Source organism: Euprymna scolopes, chromosome 24, assembly GCF_053919585.1.
Source record: "Euprymna scolopes isolate OS-2025 chromosome 24, ASM5391958v1, whole genome shotgun sequence".
NCBI classification, from domain to species: domain Eukaryota; kingdom Metazoa; phylum Mollusca; class Cephalopoda; order Sepiida; family Sepiolidae; genus Euprymna; species Euprymna scolopes.
Window position 1 is genome coordinate 97,170,742 of NC_136505.1, and position 22,964 is coordinate 97,193,705.

Genomic DNA, 22,964 nt, shown 5'->3' on the forward strand with positions numbered 1-22,964 from the left:
ATCATGTAAAAAATAATAACATATCATGCAAAAAAAAATAACATATCATGCAAAAAATAATAACATATCATGCCAAAAGTAAAAACATATCATGCAAAAAATAATAACATATCATGCAGAAAATAATAACATATCATGTAAAAAAAAATAACATGTCATGCAAAAAATAATAACATATGCAAAAAATAATAACATATCATGTAAAAAATAATAACATATCATGTAAAAAATAATAACATATCATGGAAAAAATAATATCATATCATGCAAAAAAAATATCATATCATGCAAAAAATAATAACATATCATGTAAATAATAATAACATATCATGCAAAAAATAATAACATATCATGCAAAAAAAATATCATATCATGCAAAAAATAATAACATATGCAAAAAATAATAACATATCATGTAAAAAATAATAATCATGCAATCATGTAAAATAATAACATATCATGCAAAAGATAATAACATATCATGCAAAAAATAATAGCATATCATGCAAAAAAATATCATATCATGCAAAAAATAATAACATATCATGTAAAAAATAATAACATATCATGCAAACAATAATAGCATATCATGCAAAAAATAATAACATATCATGCAAAAAATAATAACATATCATGCAGAAAATAATAACATATCATGTAAAAAATAATAACATATCATGCAAAAAATAAGTACATATGCAAAAAGTAATAACATATAATGTAAAAAATAATAACATATCATGTAAAAAATAATAATATATCATGTAAAAAATAATATCATATCATGCAAAACAAATATCATATCATGCAAAAAATAATAACATATCATGTAAATAATAATAACATATCATGCAAAAAATAATAACATATCATGCAAAAAAAATATCATATCATGCAAAAAATAATAACATATGCAAAAAATAATAACATATAATGTAAAAAATAATAACATATCATGCAAAAAAATAATAACATATGCAAAAAATAATAACCTATCATGTAAAAAATAATAACATATCATGCAAAAAAAAATAACATATCATGCAAAAAATAATAACATATCATGCAAAAAAAATAACATATCATGCAGAAAATAATAACATATCATGTAAAAAAAATAACATATCATGCAAAAAATAGTTACATATATTGTAAAAAATAATAACATATCATGCAAAAAAATAATAACATATGCAAATAATAATAATATATCATGTAAAAAATAATAACATATAATGCAAAAAATAATAACATATCATGCAAAAATAATAACATATCATGCAAAAAATAATAACATATCATGTAAAAAATAATATCATATAATGCAAAAAAAAATATCATATCATGTAAAAAATAATAACATATCATGCAAAAAATAATAACATATCATGTAAAAAATAATAACATATCATGCAGAAAATAATAACATATCATGTAAAAAATAATAACATATCATGCAAAAAATAATAACATATCATGCAAAAAATAATAACATATCATGCAAAAAAAATATCATATCATTCAAAAAATAATAACATATACAAAAAATAATAACATATGCAAAAAATAATAACATATCATGCAAACAATAATAACATATCATGTAAAAAATAATAACATATAATGCAAAAAAAAATTAACATATGCAAAAATAATATCATATCATGCAAAAAAAATATCATATCATGCAAAAAATAATAACATATCATGCAGAAAATAATAACATAGCATGTAAAAAATAATAACATATCATGCAGAAAATAATAACATATCATGCAAAAAATAATAACATATCATGCAGAAAATAATAACATATCATGTAAAAAAAAACAACATATCATGCAAAAAAATAATAACATATGAAAAATAATATCATATTATGCTAAAAAATATCATATCATGCAAAAAATAATAACATAATATGCAGAAAATAATAACATATCATGTAAAAAATAATAACATATCATGCAAAAAAATTATCATATCATGCAAAAAATAATAACATATCCTGTAAATAATAATTACATATCATGCAAAAAATAATAACATATCATGCAAAAAAAATATTTCATCATGCATAAAATAAAAAAAATGCAAAAAATAATAACATATCATGTAAACAATAATAACATATCATGCAAACAATAATAACATATCCAGCAAAAAAAATATCATATCATGCAATAAATAATAACATACCATGTAAAAGATAATAACATATCATGCAAAAAATAAAAACATATCATGCAAAAAATAACACCATATCATGCAAAAAATAATAACATATCATGCAGAAAATAATAACATATCATGTAAAAAATAATAACATATCATGCAAAAAATAATAACATATCATGAAAAAAAATAATAACATATGCAAAAAATAATAACATATCATGTAAAAAATTATAACATATCATGCAAAAAATAATAACATATCATGCAAAAATAATAACATATCATGCAAACAATAATAACATATCATGTAAAAAATAATATCATATCATGCAAAAAAAATATCATATCATGTAAAAAATAAAAACATATCATGCAAAAAATAATAATATATCATGTAAAAAATAATAACATATCATGCAAAAAATAATAACATATCATGCAAAAAATAATAACATATCATGCAAAAAAAATATCATATCATGCAAAAAATAATAACATATGCAAAAAATGATAACATATGCAAAAAATAATAACATATCATGAAAAGAATAATAACATATCATGTAAAAAATAATAACATATAATGCAAAAAATAATAACATATGCAAAAAATAATATCATATCATGCAAAAAAAATATCATATCATGCAAAAAATAATAACATATCATGCAGAAAATAACAACATATCATGTAAAAAATAATAACATAGCATGCAGAAAATAATAACATATGCAAAAAATAATAACATATCATGCAAAAAAATAATAACATATGCAAAAAATAATAACATATCATGTAAAAAATAATAACATATCATCCAAAAAATAATAACATATCATGCAAAAAAAATTAACATATAATGCAAAAAATAATAACATATCATGCAAAAAATAATAACATATCATGTAAAAAATAATAACGTAGCATGCAAAAAATAATAAAATATGCAAAAAATAATAACATATGCTAAAAATAATTACATATCATGTAAAAAATAATAACATATCATGTAAAAAATAATAACATATCATGTAAAAAATAATAACATATCCTGCAAAAAATAATAACATATCATGCAAAAAATAATAGCATATCATGCAAAAAAATATCATATCATGCAAAAAATAATAACATATCATGCAAACAATAATAACATATCATGCAAAAAATAATAACATATCATGTAAAAAATAATAACATATCATGCAAACAATAATAGCATATCATGCAAAAAATAATAACATATCATGCAAAAAATAATAACATATCATGCAGAAAATAATAACATATCATGTAAAAAATAATAATATGTCATGCAAAAAATAAGTACATATGCAAAAAGTAATAACATATCATGTAAAAAATAATAACATATCATGTAAAAAATAATAATATATCATGTAAAAAATAATATCATATCATGCAAAAAAAATATCATATCATGCAAAAAATAATAACATATAATGTAAATAATAATAACATATCATGCAAAAAATAATAACATATCATGCAAAAAAAATATCATATCATGCAAAAAATAATAACATATGCAAAAAATAATAACATATCATGTAAAAATAATAACATATCATGCAAAAAAATAATAACATATGCAAAAAATAATAACCTATCATGTAAAAAATAATAACATATCATGCAAAAAATAATAACATATCATGCAAAAATAATAACATATCATGCAAAAAAAAATAACATATCAGGCAGAAAATAATAACATATCATGTAAAAATAATAACATATCATGCAAAAAATAGTTACATATCATGTAAAAAATTATAACATATCATGCAAAAAATAATAACATATCATGCAAAAAAATAATAACATATGCAAATAATAATAACATATCATGTAAAAAATAATAACATATAATGCAAAAAATAATAACATATCATGCAAAAATAATAACATATCATGCAAAAAATAATAACATATCATGTAAAAAATAATATCATATAATGCAAAAAAAAATATCATATCATGTAAAAAATAATAACATATCATGCAAAAAATAATAACATATCATGTAAAAAATAATAACATATCATGCAGAAAATAATAACATATCATGTAAAAAATAATAACATATCATGCAAAAAATAATAACATATCATGCAAAAAATAATAACATATCATGCAAAAAAAATATCATATCATGCAAAAAAAATAACATATACAAAAAATAATAACATATGCAAAAAATAATAACATATCATGCAAACAATAATAACATATCATGTAAAAAATAATAACATATAATGCAAAAAAAAATTAACATATGCAAAAATAATATCATATCATGCAAAAAAAATATCATATCATGCAAAAAATAATAACATATCATGCAGAAAATAATAACATAGCATGTAAAAAATAATACCATATCATGCAGAAAATTATAACATATCATGCAAAAAATAATAACATATCATTCAGAAAATAATAACATATCATGTAAAAAAAAATAACATATCATGCAAAAAAATAATAACATATGCAAAAAATAATATCATATTATGCAAAAAAATATCATATCATGCAAAAAATAATAACATATTATGCAGAAAATAATAATATATCATGTAAAAAATAATAACATATCATGCAAAAAAAATATCATATCATGCAAAAAATAATAACATATCCTGTAAATAATAATAACATATCATGCAAAAAATAATAACATATCATGCAAAAAAAATATCATATCATGCAAAAAATAATAACATATGCAAAAAATAATAACATATCATGTAAAAAATAATAACATATCATGCAAACAATAATAACATATCCAGCAAAAAAATATCATATCATGCAATAAATAATAACATACCATGTAAAAGATAATAACATATCATGCAAAAAATAATAACATATCATGCAAAAAATAATAACATATCATGCAAAAAATAATAACATATCATGCAAAAAATAATAACATATCATGCAAAAAATAATAACATATCATGCAGAAAATAATAACATATCATGTAAAAAATAATAACATATCATGCAAAAAATAATAACATATCATGTAAAAAATAATAACATATCATGCAAAAAATAATAACATATCATGCAAAAAAATAATAACATATGCAAAAAATAATAACATATCATGTAAAAAATAATAACATATCATGCAAAAAATAATAACATATCATGCAAAAATAATAACATATCATGCAAACAATAATAACATATCATGTAAAAAATAATATCATATCATGCAAAAAAAATATCATATCATGTAAAAAATAAAAACATATCATGCAAAAAATAATAATATATCATGTAAAAAATAATAACATATCATGCAAAAAATAATAACATATCATGTAAAAAATAATAACATATCATGCAAAAAATAATAACATATCATGCAAAAAATAATAACATATCATGCAAAAAAAATATCATATCATGCAAAAAAAAATAACATATACAAAAAATAATAACATATGCAAAAAATAATAACATATCATGCAAACAATAATAACATATCATGTAAAAAATAATAACATATAATGCAAAAAAAAATTAACATATGCAAAAATAATATCATATCATGCAAAAAAAATATCATATCATGCAAAAAATAATAACATATCATGCAGAAAATAATAACATAGCATGTAAAAAATAATACCATATCATGCAGAAAATTATAACATATCATGCAAAAAATAATAACATATCATTCAGAAAATAATAACATATCATGTAAAAAAAAATAACATATCATGCAAAAAAATAATAACATATGCAAAAAATAATATCATATTATGCAAAAAAATATCATATCATGCAAAAAATAATAACATATTATGCAGAAAATAATAACATATCATGTAAAAAATAATAACATAGCATGCAAAAAAAATATCATATCATGCAAAAAATAATAACATATCCTGTAAATAATAATAACATATCATGCAAAAAATAATAACATATCATGCAAAAAAAATTTCATATCATGCAAAAAATAATAACATATGCAAAAAATAATAACATATCATGTAAAAAATAATAACATATCATGCAAACAATAATAACATATCCAGCAATAAAAATATCATATCATGCAATAAATAATAACATACCATGTAAAAGATAATAACATATCATGCAAAAAATAATAACATATCATGCAAAAAATAATAACATATCATGCAAAAAATAATAACATATCATGCAAAAAATAATAACATATCATGCAAAAAATAATAACATATCATGCAGAAAATAATAACATATCATGTAAAAAATAATAACATATCATGCAAAAAATAATAACATATCATGTAAAAAATAATAACATATCATGCAAAAAATAATAACATATCATGCAAAAAAATAATAACATATGCAAAAAATAATAACATATCATGTAAAAAAAAATAACATATCATGCAAAAAATAATAACATATCATGCAAAAATAATAACATATCATGCAAACAATAATAACATATCATGTAAAAAATAATATCATATCATGCAAAAAAAATATCATATCATGTAAAAAATAAAAACATATCATGCAAAAAATAATAATATATCATGTAAAAGATAATAACATATCATGCAAAAAATAATAACATATCATGCAAAAAATAATAACATATCATGTAAAAAATAATAACATATAATGCAAAAAATAATAACATATGCAAAAAATAATATCATATCATGCAAAAAAAATATCATATCATGCAAAAAATAATAACATATCATGCAGAAAATAATAACATAGCATGTAAAAAATAATAACATATCATGCAGAAAATAATAAAATATCATGTAAAAAATAATAACATATCATGCAGAAAATAATAACATATCATGTAAGAAATAATAACATATCATGCAAAAAAATAATAACATATGCAAAAAATAATATCATATTATGCAAAAAAATATCATATCATGCAAAAAATAATAACATATCATGCAGAAAATAACAACATATCATGTAAAAAATAATAACATAGCATGCAGAAAATAATAACATATCATGTAAAAAATAATAACATAGCATGTAAAAAATAATAACATATGCAAAAAATAATAACATATCATTAAAAAAAATAATAACATATCATGTTAAAAATCAGAAAAAATTATCGAGTAAAAAGGATTCTTTTTTCAATGCATTTAAAAGATGTGGTGCTTCAATGGTACGAGGCACAAGCAAATCATTTTTTCCAAATAAAAGTCTGTTGGATATAATTATATATCATGCGAAAAAATAATAACATATCATGCAAAAAATAAAAACATATCATGCAAAAAATGATAACATATCATGCAAAAAATAATAACATATCATGCAAAAGATAATAACATATCATGTAAAAAATAATAACATATCATGCAAAAAATAATAACATATCATGCAAAAAATAATAACTTATCATGCAAAAAATAATAACATATCATGTAAAAAATAATAACATATCATGCAGAAAATAATAACATATCATGCAAAAAATAATAACATATCATGCAAAAAATAATAGCATATCATGTTAAAAATAAAAACATATCATGCAAAAAATAATAACATATAATAAAAAAATATAATAACATATCATGCAAAAATAATAACATATGCAAAAAATAATAACATATTATGAAAAAAATAATAACATATCATGTTAATAATCAGAAAAAATTATCGAGTAAAAGTGTAATTATAGCTAAAAATTAGTTTCGTATTGTAACAAACGCCATTAATTAGTTTTATTATTCAAATAGAGTGTTTGTTCAACTTCAGTCACATATGCAAGATATATCGACGTTACCCCCCCCAATCGACTGCAAGATAGTCGTCAAGTGTAATCAAATCATCTTATGTCATTTTTAATCAATCTAGCAAATTGTTCCTAATTTTCTTGTGGTGACGTTCAACGTTCAGTTGAGGATTTCTTTAACATCAAGTTTTTGAATTATTTTTAGTAGTACGGCCCACCTCCAGTCCTATTGACCGTCTCGACACCTGCGAGTTTAGAAAAAATGAATTTTACATTGAGCAAGACAAACGCTGTCGAAACGTCCTAATCTCACTAAAACTACGCTAAATAAGCGTGTACTTCACAATTTCATTCCTTTTACTCGGCCCTGGAGACGCCGACTACTATGTATAGGTTTGGAATCGTCGTATTTGATCTCACACAGTTTTGGGCTCGCTTGTGAGCGCAGGGACCTGCTACTTATAGCGGACACATGTCACAGGTTACCGCGTATCTCGTGAACTTGCTGAACCGTCACAACAAACAGACCGGCAGTTATTGGTTTAAAATACGCTTAAATAAATTAGATTAGCAAAATCAGATCAACAAGTTTAAATCTGAAGAAAGTGATTGTTGATCGAGCATTGAAATGACCGACGGCTAATTGATTCTGGTACAATCATTTGAAATCAGACTAATTAACGCATCACGTCAATAAATCTAGATTATATATATATATATATATATATATATATATATATATATATATATATATATATATATATATATATGTGTGTGTGTGTGTGTGTGGGTGGATGGGTATGTATAAATATATGTATATATATATATATATATATATATATATATATATTGTTCGAAGAATGATAAAATAAAATATGTATATATATATATATATAGACACACATATATGTATGCATATTCGTATAGATATATATGTATATACATGTGTATATATATGTATATAAATATGAATATATATATGTGTGTATGTATATATATGTATATATATATGTATATATTACTGTATATATATATATTATATACATATACATATATATACATATATATATATAAATATATATGTATGTATATATATATATATATATATATATATATATATATATATATATATATATATATATATATATATATATATACAGTAGCGTCCAAAAGTTAAGGAACGATCGATCTTTTTTTTTTAATAGCTTCTAACTTTATCTATGAAAAAGAAAATAAAATGTTTGGTGAATTTCTAATGTTAAATAATGGTAGTTAAAGATATTTTTTTTTTAATTTTAGATTTTAATACATATTAGTTGTTTTTACATATAAATAAATTTAATTAAATTACAGGCGTCCAAAAGTTAAGGAACGAGGGAAATTCATTATGAAAAAATAAAGAATCCTTTCAGTATTTAGTGGAAATCCCCTTGTTTTCAATCACACTATGGCATCTTTTGCTGCAAGACAGAACCAATCGTTCACATGTTATAGGTGAAATATTATTCCAGGATATGTTTATACATTCCCATAAATCATCAAGATTTTGGGTTTTTTTTTCTGTGATCTTATCGCCAATAATTTTCCAAACATTTTCAATTGGATTAATGTCTGGGCTCTGAGCTGGCCAATCCATAACGCAAATATTGGATCTATTAAGCTCTTCTAAAACTATTTTTGCTTTATGGCACGGTGCGTTGTCTTGCATAAAGATATCAGAATTAGAAAGATTAGGAACCACATGTTCTCTAATCAATCCTCTGTACATTCGGGTATTAACTTTTCCATGAATTCTCACAAGGGGGCCAGTTCCTTTTGAAGATATCATGCCCCATACCATTATACTGCCGCCTCCAAATTTTACTGTACTATTAACGCACATAGGGGGCAGTCTTTCTCCATTTTTTTTCTGACATGTGGTCTTTTGTCTGATCAGAAAAGATTAAATTTAGATTCATCAGTAAAATGAACATTTTCCTATTTTTTTTCTTCCCACTTGTATTTTTTGAATGGCTTCTAACTTTATCTACAAAAAAGGAGAAAAAAAATTTGGGTGAATTTTGCAATGTTTAATAATGGATGTTAAATAAAAAAATGTATTTTTTATGTTTAATACATATTAGTTTTTTACATATAAATAAATTTAATTAAACTACAGACATCCAAAAGTTACGGAACGCAGAAAATTAATACAAACGTTAACAATTTTATTAACAGCAACATGTTGACTCCGAATATTCGAAAAAGGCTATCTGTACAAAAAAAACAGCTTATTTGTGACCATTATGATGAAAAAAGTCCATAGGGGAGATTGCTAAAATTTTGAAAAGGTCTAAAAGCGTTGTTTTTCGGATTATTGGAAATAGAAAAAAAGGTTTACCATTGACTGAAAAGAAAAAATCGGGCCGACCCCGAATAACAACTAAAAGGGAGGATAGAAAAATCACTCGATCATCTCGTTCTGATCGCTTTAAAACTGCGGCTTCGAAATCCCGGAATTTTACATCCGAAACCGGACACAAGATTTCCCGACAAACGATCTCACGAAGATTAAACGAAGTTGGATTATTTTCAAGAAGTCCATGCTCAAAGCCTTTAATTTCTATTAAGAATAAAAAGGCCAGATTGTTACTCGCCGAAAAACATTTGTTTTGGGAAGAAAAAAAATTGAAAAAGGTTATTTTACTGATGAATCTAAATTTATCTTTTCTGATCAGACAAAAGACCACATGTCAGAAAAAAAAATGGAGAAAGACTGTCCCCTAAGTGCGTTAAAAGTACAGTAAAATTTGGAGGCGGCAGTATAATGGTATGGGGCATGATATCTTCAAAAGGAACTGGCCCCCTTGTGAGAATTCATGGAAAAGTTAATGCCCGAATGTACAGAGGATTCATTAGAGAACATGTGGTACCTAATCTTTCTAATTCTGATACCTTTATGCAAGACAACGCAAAGTACCATAAAGCAAAAATAGTTTTAGAAGAGCTAAATAGCTCATATATTTGCGTCATGGATTGGCCAGCTCAGAGCCCAGACATAAATCCAATTGAAAATGTTTGGAAAATTATTGGTGATAAGATCACAGAAAAACCCCCAAAAATCTTGATGATTTATGCGAATGTATAAAAACATCCTGGAATAATATTTCACCTATAACATGTGAACGATTGGTTCTATCTTGCAGCAAAAGATGCCATAGTGTGATTGAAAACAAGGGGATTTCCACTAAATACTGAAAGGATTCTTTATTTTTTCATAATGAATTTCACTCGTTCTTTAACTTTTGGACGTCTGTAATTTAATTAAATTTATATATAAAAAAAACCTAATATATATTAAAATCAAAAATTATCATTTTTTTCTTTAACTACAATTATTAAACATTAGAAAATTCACCAATTTTTTTTTTCTTTTTCATAGATAAAGTTAAAAGCCATTAAAAAAATGATCGATCGTTCCTTAACTTTTGGACGCTACTGTATATATATATATATATATATATATATATATATATATATATATATATATATATATATATAGTTGAGAGCTGGGATACGGCATTAAAAGTTGGTGACAAAATACAGTACAATATATAATGCACATGCATATAATCAAATAACATTATAAATAACAGTGGAAAAATAACTAATATCGTAACCAGTCGTCAGAAAAACATCGTAATTCCACATCGTAACCTTAAAAATCGTATCCTGGGTTGCTGTATCCCGGGGGGATAATGCACACTCACATATTATACCCCCGGGATACGACGACCCAGGATACGATTTTTAAGGTTACGATGTGGTATTACGATGTTTGTTTGACGGCTGGTTACGGTATTAGTTATTCTTTCCAGTGTTATTTATAATGTTATTTGATATTTCGTTAATTTGATATTTGGAAATTTTTTGCTCAACATACACCTCAAAACACCCGGGCAACGTCAGGCACCCATGCTAGTATAGTAACAAATACGAAATATGCATAAATCAACATATTATATTTAAGAATATTTTCCGACCGGACAATGCGGATGTCCTGCTAGTTCAATATAGATGTCCTTAAACCTAAACATTGATTTCATAAACAAAGCTTCTTTCTTAGAACTGCAGGTCTGTGGAATTCTGTTACGTTTTCCTTCTTTCCAACTGACTAAAATATGGTTTTCTTCAAGTCCAATGTGAACAAATTCTTGATGAGCCATCCCGCTGATTAATTTAATTTACTAAATTTCTACTAATAACGATTACTACGACATTGTCCATTTGACTAGAGTACACTCCTTAACCTTAATCCTTGAGTGGTCTTGATAAGTCGTTACTCCTTTGTAACAAAATAAATGTGTGAATCCTAATGATAACACCATTCTGAGATAGACTTATCTCATAAAACTCTGACATGCTATTGTCTTTGAATGAAACATCAAAATATCTATCCAAAAAAGAACTATCTACTATGAAACATTAAAATGTTCTACTCAGAACGTTTCTGGAACAAGCTAGAATTCAGAAAATTCAATACTGAAACTATATAAGGGCCATGCACTAGAACTCCCATCAGTTTGTTAACAAGGTGGTTTATGCGAAGTTGTAACTTGTTTTTAAGAACTCCGCTAATGTTTCTAAGACGAACATCCAGAAAAAAGAAACTCCTTAAAGACCAACATCCAGCAGAAAGAAACGCCTTTAAGACCAACATCCAGCAGAAAGAAACGCCTTAAAGACCAACATCCAGCAGAAAGAAACGCCTTAAAGACAAACATCTAGCAGAAAGAAACTCCTTATAGACCAGCTGATTGTCATTTGAGAAAACTGAAATTTCGGCAAATACAAAGATTTCTGTATATTTGCTCACTAACCAATGCACTATATTTATGTATTTACGTATATATATATATATATATATATATATATATATTATTTTGGATTTACTTATGCATAACACATTTGATTAGAAGTTAATTATAATTATATCCCTTTCACTATCAACACTATAGACACTCAAATCACTTTCAAAGCTAGGAGCAGTTATACGAACAAAGTGTATTGACTTGTATATATTTTGTATGTTTGGTAAAATAATGTTATTTATTTAAACTCTGAGTTCTGTTAGTTTTTATTTCTTTTAATTTTGTTGTGTGTTCATATCTCAAGACAGAAACTTAACAGACATCGATTCAACTAAAGACTGGCTTTACTTTATGTATTGGAAAGAAAGTGTTATTCTTAGCGTAATGGATGTATTCATAAAGTATTGAATTGACGTTATCTCTTCGGATCGACTGAACGAATTATTTATTTTTGTTTCAAAACTGTCTTCAACATTTCGCCGTTTGTTTGCGTGGATTCCATCTGCGAATTGAGATTTCCCTAGAGAACAGCTGCTTTGGAATAGTATGATTGCTCATGCCCACCGGGGTCACGAACTTTAGAACATCGACATAATTCTTAGAGAGAAAACTATTGAAAAAATAGTGAAAACCTCCGATAACCATGGTTTACTATTTGTCTTTCTCGGAAATGAGGTTAACAGTGCTTTCTCGCTCAATACACCGCTTTCAATCGTGAAAAATAAACCACTGTGTTTCGTACGAAAACGCTTTTGTGTGTGAGCAGCCGTTCGGAATTTTTTTCTGATTAGACAATTCGTTCTCTCTAGCCACAAGGGGAATTTGTCTTTGTCTAGAACGCCGGCGCCTGTCAAACGAGAAGGCGGGACTTCGATGAGGCTGAAATGTCCACAAGTTATCGGCGGGAGCGGTTAGGCAAGAGTTTGTTAATATTCACAATTAGGTGGAGTTGGCGCCAATGGCACCTCAAGCAGACAGCTCAGTCGAATGTCATTGAATTGCGTAGTATGTTGGATAATAGGATCGATGGGAAGACATAGCAAAAAATACGTAAGTGATGAATTAAATTCAACTCGTTTTAACAACAGACACATGAAAATTTACGCGTTATTTGGAGGTATTTAGTTCTCTCTTTCCCACTGTAATGATTGTGACACAAGGGTCGCAAAGTGGGATTCAAGAATCAGCACAGAGCGAGGTGGGACATTCTGACCTGCATAAACTGACTAGGCAGCCCCGTCGGCATTACCTGGTAAGAGCGGCTCAGGCGATTAGCAATAAACTAACCGCTTCTCTAAGAGCAAAGGTAACTACGGAAGAGTTGACCTCTTGGAACTGCGCATAAACAGTATTACACCATAATAAACAGTAACCAGATCATTACAGGAATGGTTTACTTTCTGTTGATTTTAGAGTTCGAAGATAAATCCCCGGACTGATTTTGTATTGTTTGGAAGATTCAAACAAATGTTTGCATGCGTTTTGTTTATTAATCGGATTATTATTCTGATTTTGGGTGTTATTAGCACAACGTTTCGGTCGCTGCAACCTGCGACCTTCTTCGGGTGTTTTTTTTTTTTTTTTTTAATTTCACCCCAAACAAGGCTTAGTGCAACTTTGAAGTAGGGGGTTGACTATCGGGAACATAAGTTGCAGGGATATCATGAAAGGGAGATGAGTAGCAAGATATCTGTTCACATTACATTTGAACTTCTGCATGTCAGTACACTTGGGAAAACAGAATCCCGGAAGGAAGTTTCAAAGTCTAGCAGTTCTGGAGAAGAAACTATTTGAATAGAAGGTTTTCTTACACCTAGGGATCTCTACAGTGACGAGGTGGGATTTAGCTGCGTGTCGGATTTGTCGGGGGTATTCATATCGAGGGGGTACAAGTGATTGTAATTCGTCAGAACATTCATCATTAACTGTAGATGTTTCCTTTTTTCTACTCAGGAAAAGAGGGTCGGTTCTGCATTACAAGAATTCGAACCGTGGGTTTGAGGGTTGGTCTGTAAATCATAAAAATGGTTCAATCTTCATGGGGTCACTAAGATATTTTTAAGGCTTTCCTATGATTCAGTTTTTTGGAATATCTATTTTACTTGTTAATATTAGCGAAAAAAAATGTTTTACGAAACAGAGGATCGATACTCATGCGTATTTTTTTTATTTAAAAAAACACACAGTCAACTCCAAGGAAAAAAAAAAAACGTTTTTATGAAGTTACCTCCCCTGGGCTGGACAAATGTTATGTTTGTTCTTTTTCTGTGATTTAAAAAAAAAAATACGCGTGGGTATCGATCCTCTGGTTCGTAAAACATTCTTTAACTAATATTTTGAATTAGTATAGATATCCCGATAATTGAGTTATAGAAAAGCCTTTAAAAAATAGGCCACGGTTCGAATTCTTGGAATGCAGAGCCAGCCCTCTTTTCCGTAGTAGAGACAAGGAAGCATGTTTTAACACTCGAATAAGGTCCTAGGTCGCAGCAATCGAAACGCTGTGTTATCAACACCGAAGATGAGAATAATAATCCGATTAATCAACATAGCACAAGCATTCATATCTCATCTCAAAAATTCAGAATGGCATTAAATGTTTTCATATTTTGTTACATACGATGGGGCATTCAATAAGTTTTCAGCCTTTTTCCTGTGGGCACATATATTGACAGTACGCACATGAAAATCTAGTCCTTTTAGAAGTAATCTCCTTCAGCTGCAATGCACTTGTTGTACCGGTCCAACAACTTCGGGAATGCAACACGAAAGTTCTCTCGTGTGAGCGTATCAATGACCCTCGTCAAAGTCTGTTTCATCCCCTCAATTGTTTCATAGCGAGAACCTTTAATTATTTCCTTGAGTTTACGAAATAACTAAAAGAAAAAGAGGCAAAGTCTGATTATATGGAGGGTGTGGGGTTGTCTTGGTGCCTATCTTCATCATGATCACGTCCTTCTTACTTTCTTGGAGAATTTTTTTTAATGAGATGTGAATGTTTGTGTTATGCTGCTTAATTTAACTATTATTCTCATCTTGGGTGTAAGTAGAACAACATTTCGGTCGCTGCGACCTGCGACCTTCTTCGGGTGTCGAAAACATGCTTCTTTTTCTCTACTGCGGAAAAGAAGGTTGGCTCTGCATTACAAGAATTTGAACTGTGAGATATTTTTAAAGGCTTTCCTATGACTTTCCGTTTGTCTGTTTCCCACCTGACTACAACTTGGATGTCTTCAAGTCGAACATATACATACATATACATACATATACATACATACATATGATGATTGCAACGTCTTGTCAGACGAGTGCCACTCCCTCAAACATTTAAAATCCATGAGCCCAAATGCCTGAGGGAGTATCTATACAAATATGATGTTACAGAGTCTTAGCTTTGTACGACAGCTAAGTCTCTCTCTCGGTTCAAAATGTTGAGATCCAACAACAAGCAAGAGCAAGATAGCCAGCAACAAATTAAACTGCAGACCAGCTTAATGCGGGTAATGGTCTTCCGCTTTATGGTTTTTTAAATCAGAGATTTGTTTCTCATAGAAAGGTTGCCTTCACCACGGCTTACGGGAGCCCTTTCCACCCCAATACACATATACACACACACAAATATACACGGTGCTAGTTGGCCGTTGACCCAGAAAAAGAGTTCATTCGCCCTTTTGAGGCTAGTCTCCCTGAAGGATTACATACATATACATACATACATACATACATACATACATACATACATACATATATGTATATATTATTATTATTATTATTATTATTATTATTATTATTATTATTATGTTGTTGTTGTTGTTTTTTTTTGTAAATAATAAATTGGTTCTCCGACAAAAAGAAGGGTGAACCTTTATATTCCCCCTTGTACACTCCTCCGTTCGTCTGTTTTCTCAATAACTACGTCTTCGAATTTTTTGAAAATTTGCCCAAACATTACACATGATATAAGTAAAAAGTACCAGAACGGATTTTTCGGAAAAACTTCGGTTGCCCTCCCCAGAGTGCCTTAGGGTTCAAATGATTAAAATTGACACTTTTGTGCTTATTAAAAAAAATATTGATGCTGTGGATTCTTATAAAACTCTCTGAAAAGTTATAACTAACCGATTCTATATAATTTTGTTTGTCTGTACTTTGCGATAACTCTTGGGTGTGCCCTAGAGACTCTTCTATGGCTAATAATACCATTCTATTTTGCGGACTATTTTACCATATTTTCCAAAATTTCCTGTATGTCTATATAGCAGTTTTGCATGGTGCTGAAATCAAATTTAAATATGTTTACGCCTTTGGGATTTGGGGGTCAAATGATGGACATAGTCATTTCTTTTTTTTTTCTTATTTTGCACTGTACAAAACTCAAATGTACATATGTTAAGGTTTAAAACTGCGTCGTTTATTCATTTTTACCAGGATTTGACGTACCCTGGGGACTTTGGGGCTAAATGAAGGAGAGGGAAATGCTGAACTTAGTCATTTCGGCCACAGTTTTTGACTCAGTTAATTAACCTTCATTATTATTGGTTTTTATAAATAATTTTAAACTAGTAGTTCAACCCAGCTTTGCTCGGGCCCTATATACTGTTCATAATTTTATGTGCATATGTATATATTAAAAAGTGTGAATATGTATTAAAAAGTGTGAATATGTATTAAAAAGTGTGAATATGTACGGTAATGCCTTTTTATATAATAGGTTTCCTTAACTTCCATAGGGAAAAGTTGGTAGAGACCGCAGAGGTCATTTTTTCTTAACTTTAATCCCAATTTTGACCCCTTAAAATTTATTGTTTGGGCTCAAATTAAACTAACATGTTTGACCCATGTTTGACCCATTGACCCATGTCTAAGTAATATACATCTAAAATATCAAAATTGGCGGAGGAGTTTGGTAGAATCTGCAAAGGTCAATTCTGTAAACTTTGACATCATGCCAGCCAGATTCTCGCCCCAAAACTGATTAAAAAGCTTGCTGCATATCTGAATACCCTTTATGTAAAATTTTAAACGTTTGGACTCAAAATGTGTTTAACAGTTTACAAGAGACCACAAATGTAAACTCTTTTGAGCTTTGACTCCTTGGAAGCCAAATCTTCAGAAAAAAAAACGATTAAAAGCTTGCCTTGTGTTTGAATACACTTTATGTAAAATTCCAAGTGTTTAGACCAAAAATTGGCTAAGTAATTTGGTAGAGATCGCATAGGTCTTTTTTTAACTTTGATCCAAATTATGCCCCCTTAATGTTTATTGTTTTGGGCTCAAATGAAATTATAAAGATAACTCCATGGCCAAATAACCTATATAAAAAATATTTCAAATGTTTAAACCTAAAATTAGCGGAAGAGTTTGGTAGAGTTCTTAAAGGTCAAATCGCTGAACTTTGATCCCTAGATAGCAACATTTCTCGCCAAAAACCGATTTAAAAATGTTGCCTAATCTCAATACCCCTTATGTCAAATCTCGAGTCTGTAGACCTAAAATTGACAAAGTTATTTGGGAGGGAAGTGCACACACACACACACACACGCGCGCGCGCACATACGCATTTTCACTTTTTAAGATATACTAACAGTTCAGCCCGGCTTTGCTCGGGCCCTATGTACTGTTCAAAATTTTATATACATATGTATATGTTAAAAAGTGCGGATATGTACGGTAATGTCTTTCTATATAATAGACTTCGTTAACTACTATAGAGAAAAGTTAAGAAGGACTGCAGAAGTATTTTTTAAAGCTTTGACCCCAATTTTGACCTTGAACATTTATTGTTTTAGGCACAAATAAAATTAAAATGTTTGACCCATGTCCAGGTAACCTACATCTAAAATTTCAAATGTTTAGACCCAACATTAAAGGAGGAGTTTGGTAGAGTCTGCAATGTAAACCATTTCAATCTTAACCACTTGGCAGAGAAACTCTCACCCGAAAACTGATTAAAATCTTGCTGTCTGAATACCTTTTTTGTATAATTAAAAATGTTCAGACCCACAATTGGCTGAATAGTTTGCTAGAAACCACAAGTAAAAAACTGTAGAGATTTGACCCCATGGCAGCCAAATTTATGACCAAAAGCAAATTTTAAAACTTGCCCCCAGTCTGAATACGCTTTATGCAAAATTTCAAATATTTAGACTAAAAATTGGCTAAGTAATTTGGTAGAGACAGCAGATGCCAATTTTTTTTAAATTTCACCCCAGTTTGGCCCCTATATAATTTATTGTTTTGGGCTCAAATGAAATTTTAAAGTTTGATCCATCTCCGAATAACCTATATCTAATATTTCAAGTGTTCAGACCCAAAATTGGCGGAGGAGTTTGGTAGAGTTCTTAAAGGTCAAATCGTTGAACTTTGACGTCTGAACAGCCAAATTTCTTGTCGGAAGCAACTCTAAAATATTTTTCCAAATCTCAATGCCCCTTATGTCAAATCTCGAATCTATAGACCGAAAATTTATAGAGCTATTGTATAGGAAAATATACACAAAGAGACAGGCAGTCACACACACACACACACACACACACACACACACACACACACACACACACACACACACGCACACACACACACACACACACGCACACACACACCACACACACACACACACACACACATTTTAAAAGACTTTTTAAAGATATACAGATAGATTGTATAATTATCCGTATAATATTTATTGTAAAAATCAAGAGATCAAAATGTAAAATAAGAAAATCATATGGTGTATTTTCTTTTGGGTTCCAATAGTTTCGTAACAATTTTGACAATTTTAAACAATCTACTATTTAAAAATATTCGAAAAATATCTACTACTCAGAAACAAAAATACATTTGTTATATCTATATATATATATATATATATATATATATATATATATATATATATATATTGTGTACAGAAAGTTGTTAGTTGAGACAGATCATTGGTACCGTCGGTTTCAAGCCCGATAATAAGGCCCGTTTAAGGTATCCTTATTAAGCTCTCTTCAGCCAATATTCGTCTCTATTCTTCGTGGCTGAAGAGAGCTTGATAAGGATACCTTAAACGGGCCTTATTATCGGGCTTGAAACCGAAATACGCTCTTAAAATTTGGATGTTCCTTTTAATTGAGCACTCTGCTGGAATTCTTTTTCCCAAAAAAGACTAATCATATATATATATATATATATATATATATATATATATATATATATATATATATATATATAAGGCGCATAAGCCAGAGGAATCCTAGAGTGGATGAAACGCCGTATATTCAGTGTAGCTTAATCGCCATATATATTTTATAAATTACTAACTAGCTCTACCTACGTATTAAGCACTTTTGAAGTAAATACTTAAAGTTTACGCATAAATCTATACTTTCGTATATTAATTTTATGTGAGTAAATTAAGTAGTTATATATATATATATATATATATATATATATATATATATATATATATATATATATATATATATATATATATATATATATTCATAATCCATATTTTAAGGAAACAAGCAGTTTGGAGATAAAGTTATAGTTACATATATTTATATTTATATTTTAAAGTAAGATATAAAATGAATCTCCAAATGTCCATTTGGGGTGTGTATGTTAGATTATTCAATTATTTGTTGTATCCTGGAGGCGTGCAGTCAACGATTAAATATATTACCTTATTCCAAAGGACACCAAGTTAACACATATCCAGACACATCAATTTGTAGTATGTGTTCCTATAGTGTCTCTGAATTAAGTTCAACGGATTTATATTAATATCTAATAAATCTTGCTGTTAATAATTAGCCAGGAAATCCTTATCGAGCGAAGAAGCAAACACGTACATGATATACAGTCAAGTGTGAGATATAGTTTGGCTCTTTGTCTATAGATCAGTCAGAGACCATAAAACATTCACATCAATCGTACGCGCAAAGAACAATAAAAATGGCGTCTATTGATGCTTTGACTTTAATAGAATAAGCAAAAAGGTTACGTGTAACGTACAAGAAGACAATATGATTAGCGCTTGGTGGAAAGTACAATAGCACATTTATTGGATCATCCAACTTCAGAATTATAATAAATATAAATTCTTCATAAATATAAAAAAATCGCATGACATTTGGGGCTCAAATAAGATATCTTTTAGCATTGTTAACCAACACTTGTGTTCATCCTCAGTATTTTTACCTAAAGTAACAACACAAAGCTTACCACCGTTGTGCTTGCATCCAGTAAGATAATATACCTATTATATATATATATATATATACATATATATATATATATATATATATATATATATATATATATATATATATATAAATTCATTTTTGAGATGTTCAAATGTAGGGAATGTTGAATACAACGAGGTTGTTAGATAGAGAGAAGAGCAAAAATATTTCTATCATTTATTCGAGGGTAACAACTTACATTTGGTCACTACAAACAGTCATCTGTTTCAGTCAATGAGACTTCGTCAGGCGACCCTGAACCATCTGACGTTGTCGAAAAAGAAAATAAATAAAAGACCGAGCTCTTCAAAAGAAAAAGAAAGAAAGAAGCTTTAAAAGTTACGAGATCCCTAAAAAAGAAGGGCAAAAATGTCGAAATCGTATTTCCACATTTTTTAAATATTGTCCAAAAAATGCTACAGCAAGATTTATAGCTAATATAAATTTGAACCGATTACAGTGGGTCATTGTCTATAAACCCAATCTTCTTTCAATTCGTTGCTTTCAACTAATCCATTGTAGCCAGTTCTGTGGTGTAACCCCTGTGTTTCACATGCCTCCTATCCTCCCATCCACCCCCCAAAAAGAGAAAAATCCATGGGGAGGGGGTCAAATCTTGTGATCGTGGACAGTACTCGATACTTCCTCTTCGTCCTACCTACCCGTTTCGCAGGTGACAATCAAGGTATGCTCTTACGTCATGATGATAGTGGGGTAGTGTTCTATCCTAATGGAAGTGCCATTCTGTATTCCGAAACATGTCTTGGGAACGTGGCATAGCGTATTCATGTAGAAAGTTGGGATACTTTAAAGAGTGTATATATTTTATTGGGACACTATATATATATATATATATATATATATATATATATATAGAGAGAGAGAGAGAGAGAGATGGATAGATATGATGTTATGATCATTATTGACGGACGTCTCAACATTTAATAAGAATGTTTAAATTTCAACCGTAATTCTCGCGGGTAACGTTGGCCGTGATGTTTGGTATATTCTCATGGAGTCAGGAATAGCTTCTTGGCCGGGTTCGAATCTCCCGACAGGCTGTAATCGTTACACCCTACACTGATGATTTCCCAAAGGATGAAACACTAGTGTCTCTGCGTTCTTAACTTATTTATCGTAATAATTATGTAAGCCCCTTTAAAAACTCGGTTCTTATTGTTGAGCACTTTAAACTTTAAATGTCAGCCGGTCACTTTAGCCTGCATATGCAGATCGTGATATTATAATCTTTAAATCACTGTGGGCCGACGTTTCGACATTTAATAATAAATGTTTAACTTTCAACTGTTATTTTCGCCGCTTACGTTAGCCGTGAGGTTTTTCCTTATTAATAGTAAGTAGGAGATGGTTTCATAGCCGGGTTCGCATCTCCCGACCGGCTGTTATCGTATAACCCTGCACTGATGATTCCCAAAAAGATAAAACACTAGTGTCTCTAGGTATTTAAATTATTATTGTAGTAACGATATATATATATATATATATATATATATATATATATATATATATATATATATATATATATGCACAGTTGCCAGCCGCTTCTGAAGCTTCGGTCGTAAAAGCAGAGAGCGCTTTGTCACTCACTTTTTTGTCGCCACTCTAATTGATGAGCTCATTTCCTAAATGCGTTCAACTTAATTAGCCTCGAAAACGTTTAACAGACCCTGGCAAATGTTCATCAGTTACAATTATTTCTGTATCACTGAATTCAATAGCACATCCCTGCGTCTGATGCACATTTGTGACAGTGGTTACTTTCTAAGTCTCAGACTCAAGATTATTCCCGGTAATGGGCTTTTCAGCACAAATGCATAAGTTCAGTCAACATAAACTTTCAATTTGGAAGATGATTTTATTTGGAACGTTTCTTCTACGCTCAAATATAGTAAATTCAG